Source organism: Equus przewalskii, chromosome 7 (assembly GCF_037783145.1).
Source record: "Equus przewalskii isolate Varuska chromosome 7, EquPr2, whole genome shotgun sequence".
Lineage (NCBI taxonomy): Eukaryota > Metazoa > Chordata > Mammalia > Perissodactyla > Equidae > Equus > Equus przewalskii.
Window position 1 is genome coordinate 23981948 of NC_091837.1, and position 15020 is coordinate 23996967.

At 44.3% G+C, this 15020-nt stretch overlaps 1 protein-coding gene and 1 long non-coding RNA gene across 27 annotated transcripts in view; one reads left to right on the top strand and one right to left on the bottom strand.

Annotated features, from left to right (window-relative positions):
* CLIP1 (CAP-Gly domain containing linker protein 1) overlaps positions 1-5925 on the bottom strand; it is a 114251-nt gene extending 108326 nt beyond the window's left edge. For 19 of the 26 annotated variants that reach the window (XM_070629121.1, XM_070629105.1, XM_070629097.1 and 16 more), the window contains exon 1: positions 5724-5893. The gene's annotated coding sequence lies outside the window, so the exon portion shown is untranslated. Of the gene's footprint in view, positions 1-5723 lie in introns of all 26 variants that reach the window. The other 7 variants (XM_070629119.1, XM_070629110.1, XM_070629122.1 and 4 more) reach the window with 2 other exon arrangements.
* On the top strand, positions 4874-9680 carry LOC139084756 (uncharacterized). The gene is made up of 2 exons (XR_011542444.1): positions 4874-5050; positions 6362-9680. It is a non-coding gene; the product is annotated as an uncharacterized lncRNA (long non-coding RNA).
* Positions 9681-15020: the final 5340 nt, after the last annotated feature.

Genomic DNA, 15020 nt, shown 5'->3' on the forward strand with positions numbered 1-15020 from the left:
ACCTCAAACTTCTTAATACCGGTTCTGACTTCCCATGTTGGTTTGCTGAGACTGTTTCCACTGAACATATTACACTTTAAATTACTTAGAAATATAGGGGCCAGCCCTGTGGCATAGTGGTTAAGTTTGGGACACTCCACTTGGTGGCCCAGGTTCGCGGGTTCAGATCCCAGGCACAGACCTACACCACTTGTCAGCAATGCTGTGGCAGTGACCCACATGTAAAGTAGAAGACTGGTGCAGATGTCGGCTCAGGGCTAATCTTCCTCAAGCAAAAAAAGAGGAAGACTGGCAACAGACGTTAGCTCAGGGGGAATCTTCCTCAGAAAAAAAAGAAAAGAAACATAGATCCAGACATAAATATTCTTTTTAAGTATAAAGAAAAAATACTGGAAGGTCATATTCTAAAATAATGAAATGATTTTCTCTGGACAGTAGGATTACGAATTTGCTTTCTTCTGTTTTTGTATGTGTGTGTTTTATACCTTATGCATTGAACCCACATATTACAAGAGAAAATACGTTATTAAAATGTAAGGGCCACTGTAAAACTAGTATATAAGGAAAATATAAGCCTGAAAACCTAAAAAAAAAACTTCACTGGAAAACATTTTCTAAAATCTAAATTTCACTCTGATACTAGATTCTAAGCAAGCCACAGACACCTTACAACAGAAATTAGCAATATGGTTTCATGTGATACACATGCTTTTTCCTAGTCACCTATGTGTGAAAGAAACTTAGTGATAAAAGTTTTCTTTCACTGAGGCTGTAAAAAAGTTATGCTGCCTATAAAGGTTATTTATTCTCTAGTCTGCAAAAGAAAAGTCTAAATAGGTTCTTTCCTGCCTTAAGGTATTAGAGGATAATGTCTCCAATAAGACTCACTCTAAGGAGAAAATCAGTTAAAGAGAGAAGGCAGGAAGTCAAAAGAGTTAATTAAAAGGTCTTTAGGACAATATTCCTAATATTTCTTAAATTTCCTGGGAGGGAGAAAAATATGCCAAATATTTCAATGCACTACTTGACTAGGAATTTGTAGAATCAGGGGGAAAAAACGCATTCAAGTTGCCTTCCCTTTATACATCAAACCCAAATTTTGGATGATTTGCACGTCCTGAACATCTGGATCTTCAGGCCCTTAACTTCAGAGAAGATCCAGTAAATCAAGGACTCGGCAATTTTAAGTGTAAAAAATGGGCAGTTAAAACTGGGATCTAATCCAAGCTATACTTAGACATAAGTCAGCAAAGGAGAACACAAATATCAAACCAACTCAATTCAAGTCGGAAGTATACTAGACCTTACGCTTACAGAAAACTCAAGGGCAGCAAAATGCCTGTCTGTAGTGTCATTAGCATCCCTGAGGAGAGGGAGACGAGAATCATTTCCCCAGGGAAAGATGTACCAGAGATCCCCCAGAGGATTCTCTAACAGGACTACTTCCTTTTTTCTAAGATTTTGCAAAGAGTACTTTTAAGATTTTGTTGCTGAACCACAATAAGATCGACAGTTAAAAAACAGACCCACCCACTGAGTTAGTGCTAGCGGAATCTGTCCTTCTGGAAGTGCCAGATGGAGATTAAAAAAAAAAAAAAAAGCTCCTTACTAATTGTGGCCAAGATTCCTTGGTACTTGGTGCCAGGGCCAGGATATTAACCCAGATGTCCTAGCCAAATTCAAGGTTGGTTAATTACAGTCTGCCAACCTACCCAAAAAAGTAAAAAGGCCTCCTCTGTTCCCCTCATTGAAATCTGAAGAGAAGTCACTCTTACTTGAGATTCTTGTATGGGATCATCAGTCAACACGTTGTCCCTTAAAAGTGCACTGTAACTCAAATGCTAATTTAAAGCATATGGATTCTTTGAGTTCCATCTACATGGAAAACATGCAACACGTATATTAAAAATATTTAAGATACTATGATAGTTTAAAGTTCCCCTAAATAGTTATCAAAAAAAATCATATCCGGGGTAATACTGACACTGCTTTTGAATTAAGATCCAAGAGACTTACATAAAGGTTTATATGAAACATAAATTTTAAACAATGAAACTTTATTTTTTGAGGAAGATTAGCCCTGAGCTAACGACTGCCAATCCTCCTCTTTTTGCTGCAGAAGCCTGGCCCTGAGCTAACATCCATGCCCATCTTCCTCTTCTTTTATACATGGGACGCCTACCACAGCATGGCTTTTGCCAAGCGGTGTCATGTCCGCACCCAGGATCCGAACCAGCGAACCCCGGGCTGCCGAGAAACGGAACCTGTGGACTTAACTGATGCACCACCACCAGGCCAGCCCCATAACCATGAAACTTTTAAGACTAAAAAGGAAGTCTTTGCTGCCAGGAGCACAATTCCAGGAAAAAGCTATACTGTACATGCAAATGTCAGTTACAAGGCCTCCCAAGGTTGAGCAAAGAGCCTGCATACAAATAGGAAAAGCACACTCTACACTCAACAGCAAGTCTGAACATCAAGCACCGCTCTGGCCTTCCTGCCAGCCACTTTCTTAAGGTTGCACTGCCAACAGATTCTGTGCATTGCCTAATATAACATAAACTAGGGTTCAATTTCTAGCTATGTATTCACTGGCTGTGCAGTCTTTTAGGCAAGTAAGTGAGGCTCAGTTCCCCCATCTTTAACTTTTTCTTCATCAAAATCACTAATAACATGGTATAAAATTATTCCATATCTTTCATTATTTTAAAATATTTTAATAAATGTTTTAAGGACTACAACCTATATGGCCTTAAATTATCTGCCCTCTCCCAAGCTTCCACCTCAGGACCTTTGCACTTGCTGTTCCCTCTTCCTAGGATGCTTTTCCCTCTGGGATCTACATTCCCTCACCTCCTCTAGGTCTCTACTCAAAAGTCAGGTTCTCAGCGAGATCTCCTCTTGCCACCCTAAGATTTCCATTACCCTAACTCTTGTCCCCAAAACTTCATATTCCCCCTTCCCTGATTTTTTTTTCTTACCACGTATCACTTCCCAACATACTATGCATTTTACTAATATGAGTATTGTCTGCCTCCCCTACTCAAAGGGGAGTTCCAAGAGAGCAGGGATTTCTGTCTGTTTTATTCACTGCTGTATCACCAGCATCCAGATGGCACCTGGCACACAGTAGGTGCTCAATATCTGTTGAATGAATACTAAATGAGACCTAATTACAGCCCACAGATAGGTACACATTAGCCCCACAAGCTGCCTTTAGGGAAACTATCACAACACTTCAAAAATACTACTATAAAGGACAACTACAGGCTTGCCCTGACTAATAAACACTGTCCATTCTGTACATCAGAAAAACACACTCCACCTCCCACCTCATTTGTACAAGGAAAGGAGGAAAGAAGCTAATTGGGATAAAGTAGAAAGTTATATGAGGTTAAAAGTCTCATTTCAGTTAACATTGTATAGACAAAGTGTTCTTTTAGTGTTAACAAATATTAAGCCATCTCTCTGTGACTTTACTAAACTACCTTCTGTTTTTTTATTTAGCTTTGTCTTCTATAAAACCAGTCTTGAAACTAATGGACCACATATTTTCAATTAACTAAATAATACATATTTACCAAACACATGGGACTCTGCAGAATCCTACAGAGGATGCTATAAAGTGAAATACAAGGTCCTTGCCATATATACCCCCAGAATATAAATGTATCTATATATAGAACATATCTATATGTCTATATATATACATTTAGGTGCCTACCTTTGCATGGAGTATAAGAGGACAAATTTATCTCTCATATACCATCTATTGGGCTTAGAATCCCAAAAGAGACAGCACTTAAGAAGCGAGAGTCAAACATTCCTGAGTTAAGTTCATAGGCATTGATGGGTCATATGGGGTGTGAGAGACTCAATGTTACACATTGAGTAAAAAAAATTTTATTTAGAATAAGTAAGAAGAGCACCAAACTCCTAAAGAACAGAAAACAGATCGGCTTATGTTGTGCTCAAGCACAAGTAGGAACTTAAGCAATTGCTGAAAAAAGTAGGGAAGGGCAGGATCTTTATCTTCAGACAGAGTATCTCGCAAGGGCCTACTCAGTTTCAGTTTTTTACCCTTCCGAACTAGGCCTAGCGGGAGGCCTGAGACGTACCTTACTACTTTCTCTGAACCTCAAAAACCCAGCACAAGGCCTTGGCCAAGCAAGCACCCACTTCCTTTGCTTTAATAAAGGCCAGCTTTGCTCCTTGCCAGAGATCCTCCATCCTAATTTAATAACCAAGCACGTGGAGTCAGAATAGCTGAGCCCAAATCCTGACACCACTTACTAGCTATGTGACCCTGGGCAAGGAACTTGACCTTTCTACGCCTCCTCTGTAAAATGGGGATAATGATAGCGCCAGCACTGGGTTACACTGATTAATGAGATAAAACACATAAAAGACTTGCCCAGAGCCTGACCATAGGAAGCTCTCAATAAATGTTAATGGCATTATTTCCAGAGAAAAACTGCCCCAAGGCTGGGGAGCAACATACTTGAGGTTTCTTACAAAAGGTTATCATTAAAGCCAAAAGTCAAACACATTTGGTACAGATACTGTAAGTAATAATAATAAAAGGGTGACACCAACCAGAATGATAACCATAACAGCAGCAGCAGCAACACTCCTACTGAGCCTACCGGCCAGGCACTGTCCTAATCTAAAACAGGAACAAGGCAAGGTTGCTGAATCAAAAAAAAAAAATACAGAATTTTCCCCACTGTCCTTTCTAAATACAGTAATTGGCCCCCAAGTTTTGCTAAAAACAAGTATCAAACGATTACAGACTTCAGACTTAACGTGTAATTTCTTCCCACCGAAGAGGAGGGGCTGTGAAGGGAGGAGGGGGCGGTGCTCGGGTCCTGCCAGATGGAAAAACCACATGAAGTGGAGAAACGGCCGAGTTCCGGGTTTGCCCCCCATCACAAGCCGGGGCCCGCCGCCCAGGACCTCCCAGCGACCGGCATCCGAAGGCTCTGCCTGTAGAATGACCTCCGAACAAGTGTCATCTGCCTTCCGAGCCAATCCCCTGCCGAGGCACAAGGTTCGGGCGACGGGGCAGCGCTACTATCTCCCAAATCTTGTCACCTCCTGTCATCCCCCCGCTCCGAGAATCACAGCCCCACTCGGGGGGGGGGGGGGGACAAAAGCCACGGCCAGGCCAGGCCCGAGGCCAGCCGGGGCCAGCCCGCCGGCCGGCGCCCCGCGGAGGCCACGGCCACGGTGCCCTCCACGCCCGCCCGCGGAATGCTCAGGTGACCGGGCGGCGGCGCCCGGGGCAACAGGTCCTGCCGGGCCTCGGCCTCCCGGGGGTCCGGCGACCCCAGGCCCCCCGGGGCCGGGCGGAGCGGGGGGGGGGGGGGCGGGGGTAAGGAGGGAGCGGCGCCTGGGGCGGCGCAGGGCACGGAGTCCACGCTCCATCTTGAGGCGGGCGGAGAAAGGGAAGGCCGGGCTCGGCGCTGACAGGGCCGGCCACTTTCCCGGCTCCGACGAGGGCAGCCCAGGGACCCCGGCCTCCGGGCCCACCCACCCGGGGCTCCCGGGGGCCCTCGGGGACGGCCCCTGCCGGACGGCGGGCCCGACCCCGGCCCCGAGCCCCGAGCCCCGAGCCGGGCGGGCAGGAGCGGGCCCGGCAGGCTGGAGGGAGCGGTGCGGAGGGGTCGGGGAAGGGAAGGGAAGAGGGCCGCGCCGCCCCCCGCGCCCTGCGCCCCGCTCACCGCTCGCCGCGCCGCCGCCTCGGTCGCCGCCAGCCGCCAGCCGCCGCCACCTGCCCCACTGCAGCAGCAGCAGCCGCGCGGCCGCCGCCTCCCGCCTCCCGGCTTGTCGGCTCGGGCGGGGGAGAGCGTGACGCGCCGCCGCCGCCGCCGCCGCCGCCGCGGGGCCGGGCGGGCGCGCGCCGCCGGGAGAAGACGCCGCGGCGGCCCCTCCCCGCGCGCTCGGCCGCCGCGCCCGCCCGGCCCCGAGCCCGAGCCCGAGCCCCCGCCGCCGCCTCTTTGTCTGCCCCCGCCGCTGCCGGGGAGGCGAGCCCCAGACCCCCGGCGACCCCGCCGCCCCGCCCTCAGATCCCAACGAGGACCGGGAGGGGGAGGAAGGTGGGAGGGAAACCCCAGAGGCCTGGACTGAGGGGCTTCTCATCATTTCTGTTAGTTCCCGGTTTTCTCTAAGTGTTCCCAGAATTTGCAAGTCACACCCGATAGCTGCATTTAGTCTGGACCACAGCCTGTTTGCGGTTGATTTTTTTTTTTTTTTTTTTTTTGCCAGACCCAGGGTGAGAAATCCTTTGAATCAAGCTAGGAGGAGCTGCCCACCGCAGGTTAAGTTTAGGAGCATCATCTCTGCCCTCCTCTCCCTCCAGGGAAAGACCCAGGGTGAGGAATCCCCGGGAAAAAAGCTGAAGGGAGCTGCCTACAGCAAGTGAAGCTCGGCAAGGACCGTCTCTACCGTCCCTTTCCCTCCAGGGAAAGACCGAGGGTTAAAAAGCCCTTTAAACAAGCCCAGCACTTGCTACGTTAGTTTGAGAAAAGCCTCTTTCATTCGCCCCAGCCGCTTGGACTGAAGCCCTGGTTAATGTCCCGTCCTGCCTCCTCCCCATGGGATCTCCTTTAGAAGCTGTTGAAAAGGACTGGCGAGGAGGCAGCAACAGCCTGCTCAGGGCTGCTGCAGCAGAGGCCGGCCAGCATTTCACTCCCATGGACCATGGCAACCACAGAAGCTTGGCAGCTTCTGGGAGGAATTTGCAGCTGTCAGGGAAGCCCAGGATCTTGCGGCGACTCAGTGGTGGATAAGAGGGCGGGGGTCTTCCTCCTCCTCTCCCGGTAGAAGAGAATAATCAGGAGGGTGACCCCCTTGCTGACCTTTATTCAAAGCACCGTGCTGCCTGGAGTAACAGGCTGCACAGAGCAGGGGGGAGGGAACTACACTGGAAATGCAGAAGTTTTAAACAAAGTGAATTTATCTGTTGGCCCCGCCCCTCGATTCACTTTTAAATCACAAAAAATTCTATTTCCTAATTCAGCATCTATGTGATTTGCAAGCTGCAAGGTCAGTGTGGTGGTGGCACCCTTGAAATCCAGTATTCATGTTCCTAATCTGAAAGGCACACCTCACCCCCTCATCTGAGCACTTTCAGCTCTAATAAGCAACCTACATAATCATAGATGCTGTAGAATAAGGCAAAGACCACTGTTAGCGGTGGGGTGCCACTATGAATACTTCTGTTTTTTCTACTCATTCTGCTGAGCCTGTCTTTATTTTAAAATGCTGACATTTTGTTCATGGATTTTTTTGCGATTTATTTTGATTTTTTTAAGATTGCATTAAAATATTATTTCTCCTGACTACTGAGTTTTTAGCACCCCCTTCAATTTTGTGACCAAGGCCTAGTCCCAGCCCTACTATCAGGGCATTGACTGTGCTCAGTGTGGCCAGTGTCAGGACTAAAGAAGTTGTTCACAGTCCTGCTTCAAAATAAGCGTTTACATTCTGTTTTTAGATTGAGCCACTGAGCTTTTTAAAATGCATGTCCTCTGTAAAAGTATTAGAACAGTTCGATTGACAAGACCTTGGAAGATGGCAGAAGTAGAAAGCCAGGTAAGAGCTCCCAGATCTTCATTTTACAAAGTGGGGAAGTTGGTAAATACCTGGGGTTTTTTTGCTGGAGCACAAAATAAAGGTTTAATTGTATCATTAATGTAACCAGAGATAACTACAAAGAGTGGTAGGACTGTGTTGAGGGGAGAGATGGCGGTGCTTTGGTTATAACAGAAACTCAATATATAATGTCTACAGATGATAAATAAATAGCAATGTAAGTGTATTTTTAGAGATATGTAAGTTACCACCAGAAGAACTAAAAGCAAAAAATTAGTGGTCTCTGGGGAACAGGGTTGGGGGGAGGGCAGAACAGTGTTGCTTTTCATTATGAACCCTGTTGTACTTTATTTTTTAAAACCATGTGAATGAATTACTTTGATTTCTTAAAAAAAAGATATTTAAGGTCCTCAAACAAAATGAGTAGAGAATATTCTCTGTAAAGAGATAGATGCTCATGGTTTGTTTCTACACAGCTCTTTAGCATTAATTCTTTCCGTGACAGTGTTCTGCAATACAGCAGGTTTATTATTTTATTAGTGGCCTTCCTCCACCTCTACTAGAACGTAGATTCCAAGAGAGCAAGGATTGTTGACTCATTCATCACTCTAACTGCATCCCAAGAATAATGCTTGGTCCGCAGTAGATTACTTTTAAAATGGACAGAATCTGAGACTTTGGGTTCTAAGTAACTGGGGACTTTTTCCAGTATTTTGTCTTTTTTTTTAAAGAACAATAGACGTTCATTACATAAAATTACAGCAAGCAAAATGAAAAAAACAAAACAGTTATAATCCCGCACATCCACGAAGGAACTAATAATTCTTATTGCCATTCAAAAACAACATTCAGTATGAAATAGTGATTGGAGAGTACTTTGTAAACTGCTATGAAGATGTGAGGATTTATAGAGCTTTTAAAATAGAAAATGAAACCAAAGCTGTCATAACAAGAATACTCTTTAAAAGTACATTTTTTTGTTTTTCTTTTTTCTTTTTTGTAAGTTCCTGAACCATGATAGGTAGGTAACAATTAAAAATGTAACTCCTAAGAGAGTCCATGATTAAAATAGTCTTTATAAAGAAGATATAGGAATTCACTTTCACTATGCTATCTTTTAAATTACATCTGCTATTACTAGCGTTGTTTCAGAAACCAGAATCAAATTAATTTCATTCACTCATCCAACAAATGTTTCCTGAACCCCTACTGTGTCCTAGGCGCTGTTCCAGGTATTGGGGGTAGAGCAGTGAAGATCAAGTCCCTGTCTTCCTTCCCTGACTTTTACTGCTATCTGGTTTACTAAAGCAAGGTGGATAATCATTGTTCCACGAGTTCCACTGGTTTTATACTCACAATGGATATAATGTGGTGGATATAACCAGTGGAAATCACCAGACCACACCCCTTGTCAATTTCATTCAGCTCTGCTAAAAATTGAGGGAGAGATTTATAAAGCCTGTTAACTGATGTTTTAGGAAATGTTAACATTTCCTTGCAAAGGTAAGGAACTAGTGCTGGTTCATTTAATCAAAAAGTGACTGATCCAGAGCAAGACAGTGTCTTTAACTGCAAAGAAAGGAAACCAAAAAATAAATCCCACAACACTTGATGAAGCATTCAGACTATTTTGGGCCAAAAATTAATTTTATCACTGAAACCAGTGAAGACTGTCTGCCATATCTAGTTTATACAAACAGTGCTGATGGTGGTGGTTTCACGGAATTTTTCAAAAAACGAAACAATGGAAGAAGGACAAGCTAGTAAATTTAAATTCATACAATCACTTCTCAAGAAGAACCATCTTGTGACAACAAAAGATGTATTGTACACATTCCGTTAACAAAGAACAGTATCAGTGCACCACACATCAGGACGCAAACTGTGTTTGGGGCCTTCTAAATAGACTAGTGCTTTGAGTGCGTGTAGTTTCATGATGAGGGGGTTGAACAAGATGCCTTACAAAGTTCCTACCACAAACATTTTTAGGATTCTGTGACTTTTATCGGTAAAGCAAAACATTTGCAGAATCAGTGGTTGATGCAGCAGTTCTGATCTAATTCAATAAATATTTGTTGAGTGCATGAAAAGTTGATTCTATCTTCAGCTAAAATCAAGCAGACTCAAACAAATACATGTATATACATGTTCACAGCAGCACTATTCACAATGGCCAAAAGGTGGAAACAAGCCAAATGTTCATCAACAGATGAATGGATAAACCAAATGTGATATATCCATACAATGAAATATTATTCAGCCAAAATTTTTTAAAAATTAAGTACTGGGGGCCGGCCTGGTGGTGTTCGCCTGGTGGTTAAGTTCACGTGCTCTGCTTCAGTGGCCCAGGGTTAGTGGGTTCAGATCCTGGGCATGGACCTACACACCACTCATCAAGCCATGTCCCACATATAAAATAGAGGAAGAGGGGCCAGCCCTGTGGCCGAGAGTGGTGAAGTTCGCACTCTCTGCTTTGGCGGCCCGGGGTTTTGCTGGTTCGGATCCTGGGTGTGGACATGGCACCACTTGTCAGGTCACGCTGAGGCAGCATTCCTACGTGCCACAACTAGAAGGACCCACAACTAAAAAAATATACAACTATGTATTGGGGGATTGGGGAAGAAAAAGCAAAAAAAAGTTTTTTAATTAAAAATAAAATAGAGGAAGAGTAGCACAGATGTTAGCTCAGCGGCAATCTTCCTCACCAAAAAAAAAAGTACTGATACATACTATAAACTGGATGAACCTCAAAAACAATAGATTGAGTGAAAGAGGCCAGACACAAAAGGCCACATATGATTCCATTGATATGAAATGTTCAGAATAGGTCAATCCATAGAGACAGAAGGTAGCTTAGTGGTTGCCGGGAACTAGGGAAAGAGAGAGTTGGGAGCAACTGCTTAACGAATCTGAGGTCCCGTTTTGGAGTGATAAAAATGTTTGGAACAGGATAGAGGTGGTGGTTGGACAACATTGTGAATGCAGTAAATGCTACTGAATTGTGTACTTTAAAATGGTGAATTTTATGTCATGCGAATATCATTTCAATGAAAATAAATACATCAATAAATGAAAGTATTAAGTACTGCAAAGAATAGTCAAGTAGAAATTGGATGATAATAAAGTAGGTGGGAGATTTTGGAAAAGAGATTTTTAAATCGGGAGGCAGTTTGGACTAAAGTCCTTCCCAACTCCCATATTTTATGATTTTACAGATTCTGCTTTTCCTTAGTGTTCAATTCTGACAACTGGATGGATCATGACCGTATTAGATCTAAAGTCTAACAGTACAAAGGAGACCAAAATTAAATTTGGACTATATATCTAAGGAAGTGTATACAAGGAATTGTCAGCCTCTGCTAGGGCTTGCGTTCAAATAAAATGACTCTCATTTAGACACTTTCTAAAAGGAAAGGCTCAAACAAAATAGGCAAATTTAATACAGTCCTCAATCCTGCATCCTGGAGATGCAAGATAGTTTTTAATTGACTTCAATTAAAAACTTTTAATGCCACTTTAACTCATTTATTTAACTCTTTAATACTAAATTAATTGATTTCATGCCTCACAGTCTGTGTGAGTATACATGTGTGTGTGTCATTCTGGGTATACATTTATTACATGTCAAGGGGTCAGTTGGATACCCTTGAGATTAATGGTTGTCAATGAAACTCATGTCACGATTTCCTGGGGACAATATTTTTTTTAAAGATTTTATTTTTTTTCCTTTTTCTCCCAAAGCCCCCCAGTACATAGTGGTGTATTTTTTTTTTCAGTTGTGTATCCTTCTAGATGTGGTATGTGGGATGCCGCCTCAGCATGGCTTAATGAGCGGTGCCGTGTCAGCACCCAGGATTCGAACTGGCAAAACCCTGGGCCACCGAAGCAAAACTCGCGAACTTAACTACTCGGCCACGGGGCTGGCCCCTGGGGAAAATATTTTAAACAAAAAAAGCAAGGTCCAAAACAGTGTTCATAAGATGCTATGTTGTTTTTTTAAATAAGCAAGGGAGAGATATATACATAAATGTTTAATGAAAGTATTTATTTTAAAGAAAATATTAATGCACTTGTCTTGTCTTTCCTCATACCTGACCTTGACCCTAGACAGCCCAAGGCATCCATTTGACATGACTGGGAGGCAGGAGAGAAAGTGAGGTAGGATTGCTACCCAAGAAGAGTAAAGGAAAAGATAGAATTAAAACTCAGGTTTGGGGGCTGCTCCGCGGCGGAGTGGCTAAGTTCGCGCGCTCTACTTTGGCGGCCCAGGGTTTCACCGGTTCGAATCCTGGGCACGGACATGGCACTGCTTTTCAAGCCACGCTGAGGTGGCATCCTACATGCCACAACTAGAAGGACTCACAACTGAAAATACACAACTATGTACTGGGGGGCTTTGGGAGAAAAAGGAAAAATAAAATCTTAAAAAAAAAACAACTCAAGTTTTGACATTCAAAATAGGATCTTTGTAACAGCTTTATTGAGATGTAATTCACATACCCTGTAATTCACCCATTTAAAGTATAGAATTCATTGATTTTTGGTATATTACATTATTAGCTTTTCAAAAATTATGGTAAAAATATATATAACATAAAATTTGCCATTTTAACCTTTTTTTTTAAAGATTGGCACCTGAGCTAACATCTGTTGCCAATCTTTTTTTCTTCTTCTCCCCAAAACCCCACAGTCCACAGTTGTATATTCTAGTCGTAGGTCCTCCTGGCTCTGCTATGTGGGACGCCGCCTCAGCGTGGCCTGATGAGCAGTGCCAGGTCCACACCCAGGACCCAAACCAGCAAAACCCTGGGCTGCCAAAGTGGAGTGTGCCAACTTAAGCACTTGGCCACAGGGCCAGCCCCTAACCATTAATTTTAACCATTAGCAACTCAGTGGCATGAGTTGCATTCACAATATTGTACAGCCCAAAATAGGAATTTGCAGAGAAAAAAAAAGTCTTGATATTCCAGCATTGTCTAGCAAAAAAGAATTATTAAAAATTCCTTTAGCGGCTGACCCAGTGGCGTAGTGGTTGGTTTCACAAGCTCCACTTCAGTAGCCCAGGTTTCACCGGTTTGGATCCTGGGTGCAGACCTACACACTGCTCATCAAGCCATGCTGTGGTGACATCCCACATGGAAGAACTAGAGGGACTTAGCAACTAGGGTATTCAACTATCTACTGGGGCTTTGGGGGGAAGAAAAAAAGAGGAAGATTGGCAACAGATGTTAGCTCAGGGCCAATCTTCCTCACCAAAAGAAAGCATACCTTAAAAAAAAAATTCCTGGCCTGGCCCAGTGGCACAGTGGTTTAAGTGCGCACATTCTGCTTCTCGGCAGCCCGGGGTTCGCTGGTTCGGATCCCGGGTGCGGACATGGCACCGCTTGGCACACCATGCTGTGGTAGGCATCCCACGTATAAAGTAGAGGAAGATGGGCATGGATGTTAGCTCAGGGCCAGTCTTCTTCAGCACTAAGAGGAGGATTGGCAGTAGTTAGCTCAGGGCTAATCTTCCTCAAAAAAAAAAAATTCCTTTAGCTCCCATCTGTCATACCAAGGGCCTGGAAGACCACAGCATTTCTGCTGTGATGTACAGAAGAAACTCCTAACGTTAGGACTTAGCCAGGAGGCTGAAGATGGGAAGAAAGAATATGGCATAGAAGAAATAAGAGAGAATGCTGTACTTCCAGGTCTGGAAATTGATGGGGAAAAGGAAAAAGAGAGACAGGGAAGTAAGGCAGATCGACAGGTGGAGATCTGGGACAGGGAAGCGGGGTGGCTCCCAGAACAGGAGGCTTTGTCCCCACTCTGCATTTGAGAGTATGGAAGAAAACCTTAGGCAGGGTGGTAGCTGTACGCCAACAGCGTTAACAAGATGGGCAGCAAAGTCAGGCATAAGGAACATCCAGTTCGCACTTCTGGCCGCCTTTAGACACTTGGTGGCATGAATGGCTGTTTGAGAGCTTTGTGTGCCCGCTCTGGGGCCCACTGTGGCAGTATCGTGGCAGAGACTCAGCGGTGCCTGCTGTGCCAGTGAGAGGAGCGAAGGCTGAGTCAGCAGGAGGAGGCACGGAGTCCTGACTGAGCCAAGAAACAGCATATGTTAGGAGCAGGCTCCAAGCAAACATTCGGACACAGCACTGGGCAGCCACCCTCAGGGAACTCAGCTGTGGCTGACATTGCTGAGTACCCACCCCAGATCCTTTCCCCTTTTTTGCTTAACAAACCCCAATTATATTTGACATGGCAATGTGCCAAACAGCTTATGCTTACTTACTCAGGCTTTCCCTAGGAAAGTGAACTAGAGGCACTTCTGGGAAAGCTTTTCCTTCCCTGATAAACCCTGATAAATGGAGACACAGACGCTATCTGGAGCTGAAGCAGCTATGTTGTTACCCAGAGGTCATGAGCCTGAAGACAAAAGCCAGCAGGCCAAGGTGGCAAAGCAGAAAGATTGAAAGAACAGAATTCCTCTCCTAAGATGATGCCTGTTTATCTCAGGCAAGTATTTGGTAAGAACCAAACTACAACTACTTAGAACAATAAAATAAATATTAGGAGCTAATAGACTGGTTGAAAGGAACTTTATGAAGAAAATGGACATGGCTACTGAGGATTTTTATTGGTTTACTATTTATGTTGCATGTAACTGTGTTTTACTCCAATTTTTTTACAAATGTACATCACTTATTAATGCTTTGTGAGTTTGGATTTGCTTTTAGAGGAATGCCAAGTAGTCCTGAGTCCTGCTCCAAGGTAGACATGGGTTCAGGGGAGACCGAAAGCTGCTTACAGGAGCTTTTCCTCAGTAGAGAGTCCTCAAATGACACTTGCATACTCTGTAACGTATGAAATCCATATACGAATACAAGCACAAGTAGTATTTTCACATACAAATCGTTTCTTTGGGGGACCGCCTGGTGGCACAGCGGTTAAGTTCACATGTTCTGCTTTGGCGGCCGGGGCTTCACCAGTTCAGATCCCAGGTGTGGACCTATGCACTGCTTGGCAGGCCATGCTGTGGTAGGCGTCCTACATATAAAGTAGAGGAAGATGGGCACGGATGTTAGCTCAGGGCCAGTCTTCCTCAGCCAAAAAAAATTACCTCATTGTTCTGAACTTTGCCAGATAAGGTTGTTTATCGTATTTTTTATTAACTTCCTACACTGCTAGGTAGGTCTCAGGTTGAACATTGATGCCAAGCTTATGAATTATCACTTTTTCTCCAGTATCTTCAGCCTCTCTCTGTCTACTGACTCCTCATTAGCATGTAAACGTATTCAAGCTTCTCTATCTTGAAAACAGAATGAAACAAAATAAGACCCTCCCTCAAACCATCTTCACTTTCCCAGACAAGCTGCCAAGCTTCTTTTTTTTTTTTTTTTTGAGGAAGATTAGCCCTGAGCTAACATCTGCCGCCAATC